The sequence below is a fragment of the Camelus ferus genome, chromosome 26 (assembly GCF_009834535.1).
Source record: "Camelus ferus isolate YT-003-E chromosome 26, BCGSAC_Cfer_1.0, whole genome shotgun sequence".
NCBI lineage: Eukaryota > Metazoa > Chordata > Mammalia > Artiodactyla > Camelidae > Camelus > Camelus ferus.
In genome coordinates, this window is record NC_045721.1 from 3,457,232 (window position 1) to 3,467,144 (window position 9,913).

At 42.5% G+C, this 9,913-nt stretch overlaps 1 long non-coding RNA gene across 2 annotated transcripts; it reads left to right on the forward strand.

Moving 5' to 3' along the window:
* Positions 1–802: 802 nt before the first annotated feature.
* Positions 803–9,913, forward strand: LOC116660069. Of its 2 annotated transcripts, XR_004315435.1 has the most exons (7): positions 854–990; positions 1,091–1,231; positions 3,454–3,525; positions 4,029–4,249; positions 4,618–4,670; positions 5,417–5,582; positions 9,351–9,913. It is a non-coding gene; the product is annotated as an uncharacterized LOC116660069 (long non-coding RNA). The 2 variants fall into 2 exon arrangements; XR_004315434.1 differs by lacking the exon at positions 1,091–1,231 and having other exon boundaries at positions 803–897.

Below are 9,913 nucleotides of genomic sequence, written 5' to 3' on the forward strand. Positions count from 1 at the left end.
ACCCTGTATTTCCGTTCCATGACCTAACCTGAAAAAATATGTCTGTTTACCTTTGTGACTAATATTTGCTCCTGCAATCTCAATGACGAGGTGACACAAGTCTAGGTTGTGTCACTTTATACCCATGTTCTAACACAGTATCTGGCTTTTTTTTTTTTTAACAACCAATACGTTTTTTAATAACTATACATTTTTATAACCAATTTTTGATAACCAACTTGTACATTTTTATAACCAATTCATTTTTTAATTTTTAAATTCTCGACATTACAGAACTAAGCTGAAATTTATCAACCTGCCACTTGTATGTTTCTTCTCGACAAATAAAATCATGAGCCAAAAACTCCAAACAGAACTCAAAATGGGGAAAATCTTAGAAAACTAACTATGGGTCCCAGCATGAACAGAGAGCGTGATGTGTAAATTCTTAGCAGATGCTAAAGTTTGTATGTGGAAACTGGAGACTTACCCATTATTGAAAACTGGGAATCACGGACCAGAAACAAGACATTTGGATCAGAGGGAAACAGTAGAAAGGGGTGAGGTGGGAACACGGCAATGACCAGTTAAACTCAATTTGATCCAGCTCATTTCAGCGTGGTGGGGGAGGAGTAGGAAAGTGTTATATTTACACGCCTAGGTACTGCCTGTCCTCAGGTAGTGATGACAAAAATCCACCACGCAAAAGATGTCCCTTATCTCGCAATATCTGGGACCTGTTGAATCAGGGAGGAGGCTGTTCAGGGAAGGTCCCTGACGTAATCACATTATGCGCAGAGGAAACAGCCCCACTTGTTTGCAGCCAGCACGGGTCTTGAATCATTTCCTGCTAGCTCTGGAGACGCCATGAGGGCAGAAGCAGACTTGCTTGTTGGGGAGGATCCCGGTCTTTAGCAGGTGGGTTTGGCTCTGTGAGGTCAGGCCTGCGTTGCCCAGAGAACCACTAAGCTCCAAGTGCATTGCTCAGGGAAGCCCCGGGATTTGGACCTGGTGAGTCAGTTCCAGACTGAGTAAAACAGTTGTGTCCACGAGAGTTTCTCTGAAAAACGTTTTGCACAGTGATACACTGCTTTTCTTCTCCCCCATAAAGCAGTGGTAAAACTACAGAACAAATTCACTCAGAAGGAATGTAATTGGAATAAAAGATGAAAATGAATGTATTTGGAACCTGAAATGTTGTTTCTGCTCCAGCATCTTCAAATTTGAATCAGGATGAAGGGATGGCGAGCAGGTGATGGATCAATTATTGAATTTATTAAAATCAGCAAATTTATTGAAGAATGAGCCTCTGATATAAGTGAAGTTTTCTCCATCATGTGAGAAGGGAGAATGAAGATAGGAGTTAAAGGACTTGCTCAGTGTCCCAGGACTAATGAGTGACAGATCCAGGGTGGAAACTCCGGGCGTGGGCTCACTCAATTGCAGTTTTGCTCCAAGTACGGGATTCCTAGGAGAATCCAGGCTTCCATCGAACCAGAAGAAACGGTTTCTTTACATAGCCAGTATAATCAACATGTTGAAAAATAATGTGGGAACGTTTCCCTTTCTAAAATATTAAGTTAGAATAATTAAACTAAAGTGTGCCATTCTGGATAACAGGTTTCAATATAAGTCATTTGAGATGGACATTTCTGTTACTCAAAAGTGACTGAATGTTGATAGTTTTAAAGTGCATTTGTCTATGAATTGTCTGTCTCTCTGTTTCAAAAAATTTTTATTGAAGTGTAGCTGATTTATCATTTTAGTTTCAGGTGTACAGCAAAATAATTCAGTTATACGTATACATACATTTTTTTTTCTTTTCAGATTCTTTTCCATTATATGTTATTGAAAGAAATTGATGCACGTGTTTTATCTCTATTTTTAGCACTTAGGACATTGCCAGTTACATAGTAGAAACCCAGTAAATGTTTATTGAAGGAATGACGGAAGTCAAATTATATTAACTGAGATACAGACATCCCTGCATGTTAACACTTTTTACACCAAGACACAGCGTTTTAAGAAAATACATGGTAGATTTCTAAAGGCATCTTGGTGTAGAGGAAAGTGTGTGGGCTTTGGAGTCAGGAAGATAAGTTAGATTTTCCCTTTCAGTGCTCACTAGGTGAGACCTTTGGCAGGTGACTTATCTGCCCTGGTCCTGAGTTTTCTCATGTGTAAAAAAGGAATGAAAGTAGACACCTTCATGGATCATATGAGGTTAGATGGGCCACTCTGACCCCAGGTATTTAGCAAATGTCATCCTAGACTCGTATCCTTACTGGTTTAAAAAAAAAAAAATGTCATCCCAGACTCGTATCCTTACTGAAAGCAAATTATGACAATAAAAAAGATTATCATTTTAAAATAATTGTTTCCGGGAGAAGGTTATAGCTCAGTGGTAGACTGCATGTTTATCATGCACGAGGTCCTGGGTTCAATCCCCAGTATCTCTGGTAAAAAATAAATAAAACTAATTACCTTCCCTACCCCCCGTGATAAAAAATAATAATTATTATTATTACCACAATTCTTTAGAGGAAAACATGGAGTCCTAAAATGTTTATTGTTTATAACATTGGCTTCTGCTAAGCTATAGTGATTAAAATGCTTTAGGTAATAAAAATTTTTGAATTAAAAAAAATCATCATTCAAACAAAAATATGCAAGAAAGTAATATTTCCTAAGTATCAATTTCATGCACAACTTAATATGCTAATACAGCATGATAATGTCAACAAGGTGGAGAAAATAAAAATTTTAGTTGCAAAGATATATTTTATAGCACAGGGAATTATAACCTTTATCTTGTAATAACTTTTAATGGGGTATAATCTGCAAAAATACTGAGTCACTAGGCTGTTCACTTGAAACTAGTATGATATTGGAAATCAACTATTCTTCCATTTAAAAAAAGGAAAAAAATTCTAGTTGCTTTTCCTTTGTGGCAGAGGCATCTCTGTAATGAAAAATTCTATTTTTGTCCTGTGAAATGGTACACGTCCTGTGTTCTAAGTTCATTACCATTCCTCCGCCCGGTGGAGATGATAATGGTCAGCAAAACAAAGCTATTTTGGTACCGAGTAAGGCTGCAAAATCTTCCTCATCAGCAAAACTGAAGGGAGAAGCAAGGAAAAAGTGTTTATGTTTGCAATTATGTGGGTCCTTTGGTATTTAATAGTAAAAACAAGACAAAACAAAACAAAACAAAAACAAAGCCTTTTGGTATTTTAGAGAAAAGATAATTCAGATGGAAAAATGTCTTAGTTTTTTTTTTTTTTCTGCTGTGTACAAAGATACACTCAGTGAAAAGTCATATTACTTCATGTGTATTCACTGTAGGGGAAGATTTTCGGATTATTTTTGGCCCTTCTATTCTTGAGTGGAAATGCCCAGAATATGGTTTATTTATTTTTACTTTACTTCAGAATGTGAAGATCTTAACAGGGTTTTAATTCTTTCCTTTTCTAGGAGTTGACACTGAGATTATTCACGGAGTTAAAATTGAACACCTTCTGTCTTTGCTCATTTAGCATTCAACAGGTATTTACTGATTTTTTCACTATGTATAAGGCAGAGGCCAAGGCTCTGAGGACCCAGTGACCTACATGGAAAAAGTCTTACCTTCATTAAGCTTATATGCTAGGTGACCGGTCCCACCCTGATAACTATGATCCAATGTTTTATTATAATTCACGGTAACACAATACTAACATGACCTGGTTTCCCTGTGTATTCTGATCTATTTTATCTACACCCAATAGGGTCTGCGTGCGCGCGCACACACACACACACACACACACACACACACTTATTCCATTTGCAATCATAGTTTAAGTTCAATTCAAATTCAACTGAGCAAATATTTAGGGAGGCTCAGTTCTGTCATAGATGCCATCGTGGGGTTTGGATGACTAAGACCAAGTACTTCCCTTAAGGATCTAACAGTCAGGGAGAACTGGGGGGTGGTGGGGGAAGACTTGAAGAGGAATACATCCCAGGGAGTGTGGGGAGAAAAAACACTAACGCACAGCTTTAAATTTTAGGAACTACCCTCATGAGGCAGACATGTGACTCGGCCCCTAAGAATGCAGGAGATTTGAGTAAGTGGGGAGGAAAGTATTCAGAGGGGTACTAGTCATCTTGCTACTCTGCGTTGGCGTCATGGAGCAGCAGCGTTGGAGCCACCCGGGAGCTTCTGGTGAGTCAGACTCTCAGGGCTCGACACAGACCTCCTAAGTCTCCTGCATTTTCACAAGGTTCCCGGGTAAGTGGTGGGCCCCTTTGAAGACCACAGCCTGGGCCCACGTGGCTGCAGCACAGAGGGTGTGAATGGCAGACGTGCTGGACAGAGTGAGAAAAGATTGTGGAGGAGACAGGATAGAATAGTTACCGAGTCCAAACTCATTCTGCCCGCCGCACAACAGGCCAATAAATCAGGAGACAAGGTGTTGGGGAAAGGAATAACAACTTTATTGGGAAAGCCAGCAGATTGAGAAGATGGGGGACTCATGTCCTGGAGAACCATCTTCCCCAAGTCACTATTCAGGCTCCTTTTATACTAAAAAGCAGGGTTGGGGGGAGTGTGGCTGGCTGTTACAAACTTCTTGGTGTCGGAATCCTTTGTTCTTGCAGCTGTCCGCGTGAGTCAGGTTGTGGTGTCTCTGTAAACCTCCAACAAGACAAATGTGAGTCTATGTTATGCAACTTTTTATCTCTGTATGAATAGAAAGTGTTCTATACCCTTAAAGGTCAGAGCCTTGAGAGTGGGCTCTCATGTAGATTTCAGGCTATTGGCACGATTCTTTTACAAAAGGTGCAGAACCAGCATGACTGAGCCCAGGAAACAGAGCACAGGGTTAGAGCCAAAGGAGCAGAGCTAATACGGAGTCAGATTTGTTTTTCCCTATTACAGTGTCTTCGATCAAACTGGGACAGGAGCAAATTCCACTCACTCAGTATTTCCCCTGGCAGGATGCACTGTCCTCTCTTCGGAGTTCTTGCTATCATGTGTATTTTTCTTGTGTTGTACCTACTGCCCTGTTATTTGTTTTTGTGTCTGTCACCCTCCCATCCCCTTCCAACCTCCCCCCAATATTTAAAGCAGAAATCTATTCATCTTTGCCTCTCCTGAACCAAGTATTCAAGAAATGATTGAACTGAACTAAGTTGTAGCTTATGCAATCATTAAGAATGACTAAACTGACGTCTTCTAAAGGAATCGGGGTAAAGTACATATTTTATCATAATGAAAACTAGAAAATCTTGGCAAAACAAAACAAACAAACAAACAAACAAAAGAAGGAGGCTCTGGCTTAGTTCTAAATTCCTTACAGTTATTTCAGTATTGTATGTAGCTGGCTGAAGTCGTCAATCATCTGTTTGTTTATTTATGCAATAATTAGCTGAATTATTTTCTGCCTTCCCTTCCTAGTGGCCGAAAGTTTTTGCCTTCCACTGTCTCTCAGCCTCCCAAGTCCTCAAGTCTAACCCACTGCTCCGAACAAACAAAGCATGTGATTACCAGCTGTCCCATCAGCAACAGAGCCTGCACCTTCTCCATGGAAAAGAAAGGGTCTGCTTCCACTGACACATGAGAGGTCAGTAGCAATTAATGGCAGGACATGCCGATGGCCCTGGGGCGTGGGGACAATCGCTAGCTGTCCTTCGTGTAAGTTAAAGGCTCACAGAAATCTTCCTAAGAAATGAGTTCTGATTCGCGGGGAGGAAGAGGAGGGATAAGGGTGGGGACATTCCAGGAAGAGAGAAGGGAACGCTGGACAGCATGTTGCTGGTAGCAATTAATCTGTCTTGGAATGCGTGCTCAGTCAGTCTTTTTCTGATTGAGTCCCCATTAAGGGGGATGGTAGACAAGTCAAGAGAGACGGAATCGTAAAGTGTTTTGCACGTCAGGTGGGACTTGATGCTGCAGGCGGGGGCAGGGGTAGACTTTGAAAGTTTTGAGCAGGGACGTTATGGGTGTAGAGCGGTGTTTCAGAAAGCTAAATCGAGCTATAGTGTAAAGGACGCCTTGAGGGGCAAGAGATCTCCATCAGTACCAGCTGTCACCGTGGCATGGGGGGCGAAATGACTGAGTAGAGAAATAACAAGAAGATTGAGCCAATGCATCTCCAAGTCCTGTTGAAAGTTCTTCTCAAACGAGCTTGAAAATTGAACTCCTTGTCTCCAGCCCCGCTCTTACAGACTCTCACTCGGACAGATACAAGGCCACCTAAAAACGTGTACCCTTTCATGGCTAGGGCTACCCACCGGCCCTTTGCACAAAATGCTGCCAGGTTGACCTTTTAAGAACACAAACCAGAGCAGCGCCATTCTCCAGCATGAAGGTGGCCACGTCTCTAGGTGCGTTCTAACACAGTGCCAAGTCTGTCGCCTGGTCCCACGGGACTCAGCCCTGCCTCTGTCTCCCTTCCCAGCGTGTGCTCTTCTTCCCCCGACTTTTTGGGCTCCTAGCGACTCCAACTTATCTTCTTAGACAAGTTACGCTTTTCTCAATACAGGATCTTGTTATACATTAGTCCCATTCTTGGAAATTCTTTTTTTTTTTAATTTTTTAAAAAAATGTTGGGGGTAGTAATTAGGGTTATTTATTAACTTTTTTTAATGGAGGCACTGGGGATTGAACCCAGGACCTGGTGCGTGCTAAGCACGTGCTCTCCCACTGAGCGATACCCTCCCCGACTGAAATTCTTTCTTCTCCATCATTTGTCAAGACACCTTCTACTCTTCTTGTACACTGTGGTCTATACTGCAGATGAGGCCTTAGTCACAGTTTAGACCTGGAATATGTTGAAAGTCCTTAAAAATAATAAGGAAATTGATGCTAACATTTCAAGAAACGAGAATACACTTATGTTTTGTTAAAAAAAATTAATAATAAATCCATACCCCCATTTTTTAACTTCTTGTTTTTATTGCAGCAAAATACGCATAACGTAACATTTACCATTTTTATTTTTTATTTGTTGTTGTTGTTGTTGGGGGAGGTAGTTAGGTTCATTTATTTATTTGGTTTTAGAGGAGGGACTGGGGATTGAACCCAGAACCTCATGCATGCTAAGCATGTGCTCTACCACTGAGCTGTACACGCCCTGCTAACATTTACCATTTTCACCCTGTTTAAGTGTCCAGTTCAGTAGCATAAAGTATAGTCACATTGTTGAACAGCCATCGCCACCACCCACCTCCAAAGCTTTTTCATCTTCCCCCAAAGAAACTCTGTACCTATATTTGTTATTAAAAAAAAAAATTCAGTAGCCATCCTAACAGGCGTGAAGCTCACAGCACAGCTTATAACACAGCTCTGAATTTAGGATTTAGAAAGGCTGATGCAGCCTTTGGCCCCAGCCCCTCGTGTTATGGAGAAAGCTGAGGCCCAGTGGGTGAAGTGACATCCCCCGTGGCACACATCAGAATGGGGCTGGACCAGGCGTCCCATTTCCCAGTGCATCGGGGGCCTCTTGGGCACTGAATACATGAGTGAGGAATTAAAAACTGCTCAGCGTCGGAGTAAGGAACACGTTGGGGCTGAATTCAAATCAAACATGAGAGTGAAGTGGAATTCTTACACTGTACCTCCCTGTATCCTTATGAGGTTAGAGCAGCGTTAGAAAAGCGGGTGAACCTCCGAGAGCCTTAGTTTTCCTCATCTATAAAATGGGGACAATAAAACTCGCCTTAGAAAAATACTGAAATGACTACATGAAACAATTCAGCATGAGCTAATACCTAGCCTAATGGTGGAGACGTGTTAGGTGCTAAACCAAGGCTTGCTAATTTGACTTGCTTTCCCAAGCACCAGGATCTAAATCTGCCTTAGGCTTAGTTTTATTCTGGTAATGTCTTTCCAATTTTGGGTGGGTTCTAACCCGAGGTCAGAGGAACAGCAGAAGCAGATGGCCTTCCGGAAACATGTGTTTAAAGGGACTCGTTGTGTCTTGGGGGTGACGTCCCCCACCCATCGGGCAGCTGCGAGGCTCCAGGGCTGATCTCCAACATTGTGCCTGTCCCTTCCTGAGCCCTCCCTGCTGCAGACTCCAAGTCTGACAAGGAAAATGTGCTGCGATCATCACGCGGGGAGCGAGCAGCTGCTCCAAGGTGGGAACCATTGTCCAGGCCCTCCTGGTAACAAAAAGAGGAAAGGGCCTATCAAAGCATTTCCTGCCCGCAGGAGCCGTGTGCTTCCATTAATTCTTTTCCGTGAGTCAGTCTGTCTCCCTCAGGCTAGCGTCTCTCCATGTGCACTGTCCCAGAGAACGGAACAGGCATTTTTAGCAATTAATTTTACAGCCTTTCCAAACAGTGCAGTTTTTAAGGAAAGGAACTAGCTGAGATGTTCAGTGGTACGTGCTTAGACAGTTCATAAGGAATCAGAGTGTGGTGAAGGCAATCAGAATTTTCCAGAATCCTGCTTCCACCCGTCCGGGTTTTGGGCACTGTAATGGCACGTGGGGGTCATAGTGAAGTCTCTGCCCTTCCTGAACCATCAAGGAATTACAGAAAAACTGCAGTGAATATTCTCTGAGTATGACGTTGGTGATACTCACACTTCTGGAAAGAATTAGCCAGCCACGGGGGTCCGTGAAAAAGTGTGTCTAAGTGAATGAAATGAGTTTTGCGAACGGAATAGACTGGCCCTGGGAATAATTAAAAAAGCATTTCTAAATAAGTGGCTGAGTTTTGTGAGCTAGTCTGGATGTGACCGCAGGGAAGCTGGCCTGCAGTGTGACTCATAAGGTAGAGTGTAGTTTCTTACACTGCGTTACAAAGAAAGTGGGTGGTGAGCGTCTTGGGTGGAGAGCATCACATACAGGTGTGTACACATAGGTGTGTACACACAGGGGAGACCGAAAAGCAGAACTTCACAAAGGCTAATTTAGCTCTCATGTGCTGAGAGCCCCTAAGTGTTAATATTGCGAAAGGTAGTGAAGGACAAGCCACTTCCTCTGATGGAGGCTCTCTGGTCAACAGTCTGCCAGTCACTAGACGTGAGGGAGGCCACCCACATCGTCTGACCAGAGATGTGTGAGGACCCAGTCGAGGACAGCTGAGTTGGCCCAGGCTGGGAGAACCCTCAAGCTGCCCCACAGAATCCTGAGCTAAATGGAGTAGCTGTCATTCTCAGTTACTAAGTATTGAGAGGGTTTGTTATGCAGCACAAGCTAAATGCTGCAGCAGTCAGTAGACAAGGGTTCTCTGCTATAAGGTGTTCAAAAGGTGTCAGAGCCAGGCTACCTTGTCCTCTACACACTGCCTCTCCCTTGCTTTCACTTGTAATCTGTCCTCTTGCTTGGCAGTTCAATCTCTCTCATTAATGAGTAAATGAGGGGTTTTGTTCACCTTTGCAGATGGTGAGTTTGATTCGGGTGAGCACGTCTTTCTGGCTTACAACGCTGGTGCCCACAATACTGGGATTCTAGTCTTTCTTAGCTGAGGAGCAGAGTTCTGAGCAGTAATGCATCCAGCATGTCCCCTTCCTGCCCAAGCAACCAGCTCTGTCTCATCTGCTTGAATTTTTAAAAGCTACCTGACAGCAAATGGCATTTTCAAAGTTGAAAGAGAAGAACCAGTCAGCTTCTTAACATCTGTTTCAAAACAATAAGAAAAAGCTATAAAAGAGTAAAGATTCACTGAAATAGGTGTGAAATCTAATCAAAGGGACAGAGGATCTGGTCTTGACATCTTACAAGGATGATGGGAAATCCGTGTGCTTTGGATCCCACGTGACAGGTGAAGACGTAGATCTTGTCAACATCCAAATGTGCGTAGAATGAAAAGATAAAACTGGTTCCCGCCTACGTAGTGTGACCGTGATCAACTTAAAGTTAAAAACCAGACACTTGGATTATTATTTTGCCTCAACAGTATCTCATACTTACTTGGCTGACTTACACAATTTACGTCATTAAAT